At 31.2% G+C, this 8454-nt stretch overlaps 1 pseudogene; it reads right to left on the reverse strand.

Moving 5' to 3' along the window:
- Positions 1–7861: 7861 nt before the first annotated feature.
- On the reverse strand, positions 7862–7982 carry LOC141503862 (U6atac minor spliceosomal RNA; annotated as a pseudogene).
- Positions 7983–8454: the final 472 nt, after the last annotated feature.

Consider the following 8454-nt stretch of genomic DNA (forward strand, 5'->3'; position numbering starts at 1 on the left):
ACAATGACAATAGTTAGATAACATATAAAAATTAGGTGATATAGCCAAGGCAATTATGAAGTATTATATTATATCTTTAACTTCTTACATGAATATAATAGAGAAAGACGAAAACAATGAACTAATCATGCAAGTAAAAAAATTAGAGAATGAACAAATTAAAACCCCCAATTAAGTATCAAAATAGAAATTCTAAAAGTTAAAGGAGAAATTAATAGAGTGAATGCAAGTAAACTATTGAACATTAAACCCTTGGATAAAAAAAGAAAACTACATTATTAGTATTAGAAATGAAAAAGATGAACCAATGAGGTAGAAATTACAGTAATAATTCTGGATTGTTTTTCCCAACAATATCCCAACACATTTGATAACCTAAGTGAAATGAATGAATATTTTATAAAATATAATTTGCCCAGGTTAAATGAAGAGTTAATTAAATACCTAAATAACAGATCTTAGAAAAAGAAATTCAACAAGCTTTCATTGAACTCCCTAAGAAAAAAATATTCAGGGTTAGATGGATTCAGAAGTGAATGCTATCAAGGTTTTAAGGAACAATTGGTTTCAATTCTATATAAAATCTTAGGAAAAATAGGTGAATACCTAATTCCTTCTATAACGCCATTATGGTGCTAATACCTAAAGCAGAAAGAGTCAAAAAAGAGAAAGAACAATTATATACCAATTTCCTTAATGAATATGGATGTAAACAATCTTAAATAAAAACTTAGCAAAGCGATCACAGCAAGTTATCATTAGAATAATATACTATGACCAAGCAGAATTCATCACAGGAATGCAGAGTTGGTTCAATATTAGTAAAATTTTGTATAATTGATTATATCAATAAGAAACCTAAAAGAAATCATATGTTTATCTCAATAGATGCTGAAAAACCCTTTGACAAAATGCAGCACCCATTCCAACTAGAAACAATAGAGAACATAGAAATAAGTGGATCATTCCTTAGAATGCTAAGCAGTATCTATCTGAATCTGTCAACAAGCATTTTATGCAATGGGGATAAGCTAGAGGTATTCGCATTAAGATCAAGGATGAAACAAGGATGCCCGTAATCACCACTACTATTCAATATATAATTAGAAATGTTAACTTCAGCAATAAGAGGAGAAAAAGAAATAGAAGGAACTAGATTTTGGAAGGAAGAAACAAAACTCTCACTCTTTGCAGATAACATGATGGTATACTATGATACAGAATCCTTAAAAAATCACCTTAAAAACTATTAGAAAAAATTAGCAAATTTAGCAGTCATAGGGTATAAAATAAACTCATATAAATCCTCATCATTTACATATATATATATATATATATATATATATATATATATATTACTAGCAAGATACAGCAGCAAGACTAGAAAGAGAAATTCCATTTAAGGTAACTTCAGACAATATAAAATCCTTTGGAGTCTTTGTGACAAGGCAGATTTAAGAACTCTATGAAAACAACTACAAAACACTTTTCACACAAATAAAATCAGATTTAAATAACTAAGCAAATATCAACTGCTCACAGTGCCCTACCAATCAAACTTGAAAAAATTACTTTAATGAGTTAGAAAAAATTGTTACTAAATTGATATGGAGAAAAATATCAATAATATCCAAGGATTTAATGAAATAAAGAACAAAAGAAAGTGGCTTAGCCATACCAGATCTAAAAAGCATCTGTCCTCAAACTTTGTATTGGATAAGAAACAGAGTGATGGGATCAGTGGAAAAGATTAGGTTCAAAAGAGACAATATGAAACATAGAAATCTGCTGTTTGATAAACCCAAAGAGTCCAGCTACTGGAATAAAAACTTTCCCTTTGATTAATAAAAAAAACTTGTGGGAAAATTGGAAATTGGCATGGCATAAACTTGGATTAGACCAGCATCTCACACCCTAGGCCAAAATAAGATCAAAATGGGTATAGGAATTAGACATAAAGGATAATATTATAAGAAAACCAGGAGAGCAAAGAACAGTTTACCTGTTAGATCTATGGAAAGAGAAGCTGTTTATGACCAAAGAAGAGATGGAGAAAATCATTAAAAACAAATTCAATAATTTTGATTATAGAAATTAAAAAGGTTTTGCATAAACAAAACCAATGTAACCAATATCAAAATAAATGTAATGAATTGAAAAACAATTTTAGAACTAATATGTCTGACTAAGGACTCATTTCTAAAATACATAGAGAACTGAATGAAATTTATAACAAAACTAGCCATTCTGAAATTGACAAAGGGTGAAAGTATATGCAAAGGCAATTTACAGATGAGGAAATTGAAGCCATTCATAGTCATATGAAAAATTACGCTAAATACTTACTGATTAAAGAAGTGTAAAGTAAAGCAGCTCCTAGGTATCATCTCACACCTATTAGATTGGTCAATATGACCAGAAAGGACAATGTTCAGTGTTGGAAAGGATGTGGAAAATATGGGACTCATCCAACTTTTTTGGAGAGTGATCTGGAATTATGCCCAAAGGGCAATTAAAAATGTGAATACCTTTTGATCCAACAATACCAGTACTGGGTCTATACCCTGAAGAGATCATGACAAAAGGTAAAAATTTCACTTGTACAAAAATATTCATAGTAGCCCTCTTAATAGTAGCAATTAATTGTAAATCGAGTGAATGTTCATTAATTGGGGAATTGCTGAACAAGTTGTGGTATATGCATGTTATGGAACACTATTATTCTTTCAGAAAATTAGAGGGATGGGATTTCAAAGAAGCCTGGAAAGACATGCATGAATTGATTTTCAGTGAGAGGAGCAGAACCAGAAGAACATTGGGCAGACACCTTAACAACAACATGGGGGTGATGATCAGCCTCAATGTACTTGCTCATTCCATCAAAGCAATAATCAGGGACAATTTTAGAGTGGAAAAATATCATCTTTATTCAGAGAAAGAACTGTGAATTTTAAACAAAGACTAAAGTCTATTACCTTCAATATTTTAAAACTATCTTATGTGCTCCATAATTTTGCTATCTCTAACATTTTATTTTCTTCTCAAGGATATGATTTCTCTCTCAACACATTCACTTTGGATCAATGTATGGCATTAAAACAATGTAAAGTTTATCAGATTGCCTTCTGTGAGTGGGAAGAGGGAGGGAAGGGCTGATGTGAGAAAAAGTGTAAAATTCAAAACCTCATAAAAATGATAGGGAGAACTTCCTATTGGATATAATTGGAAAACAAATAAAATATTAAAAAAATAAACATTTTATTTATTTGATGTAATGGGGTTAAGTGACTTGCCCCAGGTCACACAACAAGGCAATTATTAAGTGTCTGAGGCCTGATTTGAACTCAAGTCTTCCTGACTCCAGGGCTGGTGCTCTATCCACTACAACACCTAGCTGCCCCATGTAGGGCAGTTTCTAACCCCAGTGTGACAAAAGTTGCCCATGCCTCTTCCAAGTTTTCTTGGGCTGAAAAAATCATTAACATAGTCTTTGTGGTGTTTTGAGCAAAAACTCAGGGGAGTCTCTGTCATTGGTAATCATAGCTATAAATGTCAATGAAATTAACTCTTCCATCAAACATAACGTGTTAGGAATGACAATCCTCCAATATGTTATTTAGAAAATATTTGAAATAGAGAGATCCATATAGGATAAATGTAAAAAACTGGAGCAAAAAATATTATGCTTCAGAAGAAATAAAAAAAAATAATCAAGGGGTAGCAAAGTTGGTCTCAGGCAAAATAAAAGCAAAAAGTAAGTCTTGTTAAAAGGTATAAAGCAAGCAACTACATCTTCTTTCAAGGAACTATAGGCAATGAAGTTATATCATTACTAAACAGATATGCACCAAGTGGTATAGCATCCAAATTCTTAGTAGAGAAGCTGAATGAAGTATAAGGAGGCACCGATAGCAAAACTATAATAGGTGGGGGACTTCAACCTTCGTCTCTCAGAATTAAATAAAGCTTGTCACAAAATAAGCAAGGAGGAAGTTAAGAAGATGAATGAAATCTTAGAAACCTTAGATATGATTCATTTCTAGAGAAAACTGAATGAAAATAGAAAATAATATACCTTTTCTCTGCAGTACATGGAATCTATACCAAAAATGACCATGTTTTAGGGCATAAAAATTTTACAATCAAATGCAGAAAGGCACAAATAATAAATGCATGCTTTTTAGATCATGATGCAATAAAAATTACATGAAATAAAGGGCCATGGAAAATTAAATAAAATATTATTTGATACTAAAAAACCTAAGTTTAAAGAATGAGTGGATCAAACAACAAGTCATAAAAATAATCAGAAATTTCATCCCAGAATATGACAACAATGAGACATAATAAGAAAATTTATGGGATGCAGCCAAAGAACATTTAGGGGAAATTTTATATCTCTAAAAGCTTATAAGAATAAAATGGGGGAAGAAGTAAACAATAAATTGGGCATGCAACTAAAAAGCTAGTTAAAGAACATATTAAAGATTCCCAAATACCTTATTAGAAAATCTGAAAATCAAAGATGATATTAATAAATCTAAAATCCAGGAAACCATTATTCTAATTAATAAAATTCAGTTTGTTTTATGAAAAAAACAAACAAAATAGGTAAATATTTGTTTAATTTGATTTAAAAGAAAATAAAGAAAGAATAGCAAATTATTAGTATCAAAAATGAAGAGTTACTCTTCACCAATGAGGAGGAAATTAAGGAATTAATTTGGGGACAGCTAGGTGGCATAGTGGATAGAGTATCAGCCCTTGTGTCAGAAGGACCTGAATTCAAATCTGACCTCAGACACATAATGATTGACCCCACTTCCTGCAAAAACTAAAAAAAAAAAGAATTAGCTTGGATCTATTTTATTCAACTATATAGGAAAAAATATAACAACCTGAGTGAAATGAATGAATATTTGCAAAAATACAATCTACCTAGATTCACAGAAGAGGAAATAAAACACAACTTTATTTCAGAAAAAGAAATTGAAAAAACCAACAAAACTCCCTAAGAAATAGCTTCCTGGTTCAGGTGAATTTAAATGAATTCTTCCAGACATTTAAGGGACAACTAATTCCAATTGTAATTACACTATTTTAAAAATAGAATAAGGAGTTCTGACAAAATTTTTTATGACATCAATATGGTGCTTATTCCTAAATCATGAAGAATCAAAACAGACAAACAAAATTATAGACTAATATCTGTAATGAATTATTACTTGAATTAAACGTTTCAATAACAAACATAATTTTCTCAATGGATGCCAAAAACCTTTTTATAAAAGCATCCATTACTATTAAAAATACTGGAGTGAGCATGAAATAATGGCATTTTCCTTAAAATAGTATGCAGTGACTATCTAAAATAATCAATGATTATCATATGTAATGGGGATAATCGTAGAACATTACCAATAAGATCGGGATGAATCAAGGATACCCAAGGTCAATATTACTATTCAATATAGTATGAGAATTGTTAGCTTTGACAATAAGAGAAGAAAAAGGAACTGAAATACCAGAATTGGAAATGAAGCAAAGCTTTTACACTTTGCAGATGATCAGTTGGTATATATATATATATATATATATATATATATATATATAGAGAGAGAGAGAGAGAGAGAGAGAGAGAGAGAGAGAGAGAGAGAAGAGAGAGAGAGAGAGAACCCTAGAAAATCAACTAAAATCTTTGAAATAAATAATAGCTTCATCTAAGTAGCAGGATAAAATAAATCCACAAAATCCCTAGTATTTCTATAAATGAATAAAATGATAGAAAGAGACATCGCATTTAATGTAGTTGTAGACAACATATAATAATTGGGAATCTACCTCCCAAGACAAAATCAGTGACTGGATGAACATAATAACAAAACATTTTTCACACAGATAAAGTCAGATCTAAACAGATGGAAAAATATCAATTGCTCATTGTTAATAATAAAGATAATAAAATAACAATTCTACCAAAATTAAATTATTTATTCAGTGCCATAACAATCAAACTACCAAATAACTATCTTAATAGTACTAGAAAAAATTAGTAACTGAATTCATCTGGAAAAACAAAAAAGGTCAAGAATATCATGGGAACTGGTAAAAAACATACAAAATAAGGTAGCCTATGTTTACATCACCTAAAACTATATTCTAAAGTGGTGGTTGTCAAAAATTCCTGCTATTGGTTAAGAAATAGAGTAATGGATCAGTGAATTAGAATAGATACAAAAATACACTAGTAAATGACTATAGTAATCTTTCGTTTGATATCCCAGAAACAATAGCTTCTTGCATTCACTATTCAATAAAAACTGCTAGGGAAAGGAAAATAATTTGACAAAACTAGGCATAGACCCACATCTCATACTATATAAAAAATTAAAATCAAAAGGGGTACAGGATTTATATATAAAGGGTAATGCTATAGACCAATGAAAAGAGCAGGAAATTATCTATCATATTTCAGGGGGCAGGGGAATTTATAACCAAACAAGAAACAGTGCATGTGAAATTGCAAAATGGTTGATTTGGAGTATACTAATTTGAATAAGTGTTGCACTATTAAAATTAATATAGCCAAGATTAGAAGGAAAACAGAAAATTGAGAAACAATTTTCCAAGCTAATGTCTCTGATAAAGATTTTTTCTGAATTATAAAGAGAATTTTGTCAAATTTATATGGTTACAAGTTATTCCCCAATTGATAAATGGTCAAAGGGTATGAACAGGTATTTTTCAAACAAAGACATCAAAGCTATATATAATAGTTTTTAAAAATTCTCTAAATCGCTATTGAATAAAGAAATTGAAATTAAACAATTATGAGGTATCACCCTCAAACCTATCAAATTGGTTAAGATGACAAAAAGGCAAAATGATCAATATTGGAGAGGTTTTGGGAGGATTGGAACATTGGTGGAGTTGAATACTAATCCAACCATTCTGGCGAACAATATGAAACTATACCCAAAATACAGGAAAATTGATAATATACTTTGACCCATTAACACCAAAAATATAAATATAAAAATAGGAATAGTCCCACATATTCAAAAAATATTTATAGCAAATTTTTTGTAGTACAAAGAACTGAAAATTGAGGGGATGTCCTTCAATTTGGGAATGTCTGACTGGGCAAGTTATGATATATGAAAACTATGGAGTTGTTCTAAAAAACTATGAATGGACAGACTTTAGAGATGTATGGAAAGAATTACAGTACCTGATGCTGACCAAAGGGAGCAGAACCAAAAGAATATTACAGAAATTAGCAACATCATTTTGAGCTGATCATCTATGATGGATGCATTGACTCTCAGGAGTTTAGAGATCTAGGATACTTGGAAACCTGTTATGGACAATACCATCCACATCCAGAGGGGAAGAAAGAGAGCAGTGATTCTGGATGAACACTATGTTCACTTTTTAAAAATTTCTCTTATATTGTTTCTTTCTATTCCATGATATTCTTTCTTTTCCTTAGTTGCATGTCATACTTAAGATGACCAATATATAAACATGTTAAATACAAATGTACCTGTACATCTCCTAGACAATTGGCAGCTGACGAATAGGGGGTGAATGAGGGGGTGGGAGAAAAGCAGATAACATAAATATGCAAGTGACTGAATGATGAACAGCTTTAATAGCATATTATTGGAAAAATTTTATAGCAATAAAAATAGTTTTCAATTTATTACTATGCAGGCTTTTGAGTACCACATTTTCTGCATTCCTCCCCTTCCTTCCTCCCTTAACATGAAACTGAGGTATCTGATATAGGTTATACATATACTGTCATGTATTTCCATTTTGCTCATGCTGTGAAAGAAGTATCAGAACTAAAGGGGAAAATAAAACATAATTAGATAACAGAATAGGTGGGAATGTCAACTATAAATGTGTTGTAATTCCAATAGTACTTTTTCCATCCTTATCAGGAGGTGTATTAATATTCTCTTTTCAAACACATCCCAATTCTAATTTTACAAGGTCTCATCTTTGTCTATTTATCCAAAGCATTCTTTTTTTTTTTTTGCAAGGCAATGAGGTTAAGTAGCTTGCCCAAGGCCACACACCTAGGTAATTATTAAGTGTCTGAGACCAGATTTGAACTCAGGTACTCCTGAATGGAGGATCTGTGTTCTATCCACTGTACAACCTAGCCACCCCCCAAAGCTTTCTTAAAAGGATTTTCTTCAATTTTTTTTCATTTAACAATTTGTTGACTGGGGTGGAGCCAAAATGTCAACAGGTGAAGATAATCTCTTAGGTGCTCTCTCTCCAAACTTATAAACTAAGGACTCTAACTAAATTTTTAAGAGACAGAATCCACAGAGGGATCCAGTGAGGCAATTCTCCAGCCCAAGGTAACCTGAAAAATAGTGGAAAAGCTTGGATTTATGGGGTTGGAGGGGCGGCCCATCAGAGTGAAGGAACTTCAGC

The sequence above is a fragment of the Macrotis lagotis genome, chromosome X (assembly GCF_037893015.1).
Source record: "Macrotis lagotis isolate mMagLag1 chromosome X, bilby.v1.9.chrom.fasta, whole genome shotgun sequence".
Taxonomy (NCBI): domain Eukaryota; kingdom Metazoa; phylum Chordata; class Mammalia; order Peramelemorphia; family Peramelidae; genus Macrotis; species Macrotis lagotis.